Raw genomic sequence first — 1,056 nt, 5'->3', positions numbered from 1 at the left:
CCATACCAAGTTAGTCAGTATCTTTAAACTGTAAGATCAGTTAATATCTCAGGCCCAAACCTTCATCAGAAATTCCAGCATTTCTTTTTTTGTTTCAGATTCATTCAGACATCGTGGGTATGAAATATACAGAGGGATGGTCCAGTATCAGAAAAAGAAAAACATATTGATACGCATGCTCTCCTCAGGTTATAGTCAAAGCATGTGTGGAGAAGAGGTGGAACATTATTGGCTGGGATTGTCTCATATTGCAGCTGACATAGGAGGGTTTGATTCTGATAAGACTGTTAAGAGCGGAAAAATATTCTATTCCTCAGGAATCACAGGCTTCAAAGAACACAAGAGTTTGCTATAAGTATCTTTTTAAAAATATCTGGAGGAAAAGAGCAATGACTGAGCATCAGTTGGCTGTCACTGAATCTCCGGTTGGGTATATTTCTGAATAATAATTTCTTATTAGTGTGACATTAAAAAGCCATCAGCCGATTATTTTAATCGCTGCGTAGGGGGTGGGTGCATCCTGCCAGCTGCAAGCTGAAAGAAACATATATATTATAGCGGCCTTGAACAGATAACCGAGATAACAGATACCAGATAACTCCGTAAAGTCAACATCTATAGAAAAACGTTTAGTTGATGTTAAAAAAAGGCTTTAAGATTAACAAGGTTTGTAGCTACATCATTTGTAAAAAGCTGCTATAAATGTTTCTGCAATGAGAAATCAATTAATATTCAGGCACATTTATAATAATAATAATCCTTGTATTTACACCTGCGCCTTGTCACACCTTTGGGACGTCTCAAAGCAATTCACATAATATACTGTAAAGTGAATTGACTGTATATTCTGTGGGCGAAACGCAGCAGCCAATTGCGCACAGCAGTGTCCCACAAACAGTCGTGGATTGAGTGACTAAATTATTATTATTGCCATTATTATTTTTGGAGGGATTATTATATCATTATTAAGCATGGGGAAGAAGGGAAGGGGGAAATAAAAACACTCACTTAAGGCTTTGAATTATTGATCATCAAGTGGTTATCACTGCTGTTAAC

This window comes from Callorhinchus milii, unplaced genomic scaffold (genome assembly GCF_018977255.1).
Source record: "Callorhinchus milii isolate IMCB2004 unplaced genomic scaffold, IMCB_Cmil_1.0 Scaffold18, whole genome shotgun sequence".
In the NCBI taxonomy this organism is placed as follows: domain Eukaryota; kingdom Metazoa; phylum Chordata; class Chondrichthyes; order Chimaeriformes; family Callorhinchidae; genus Callorhinchus; species Callorhinchus milii.
The sequence above is the reverse complement of the archived record's forward strand: the minus strand, read 5'-3'. Positions refer to the sequence as shown.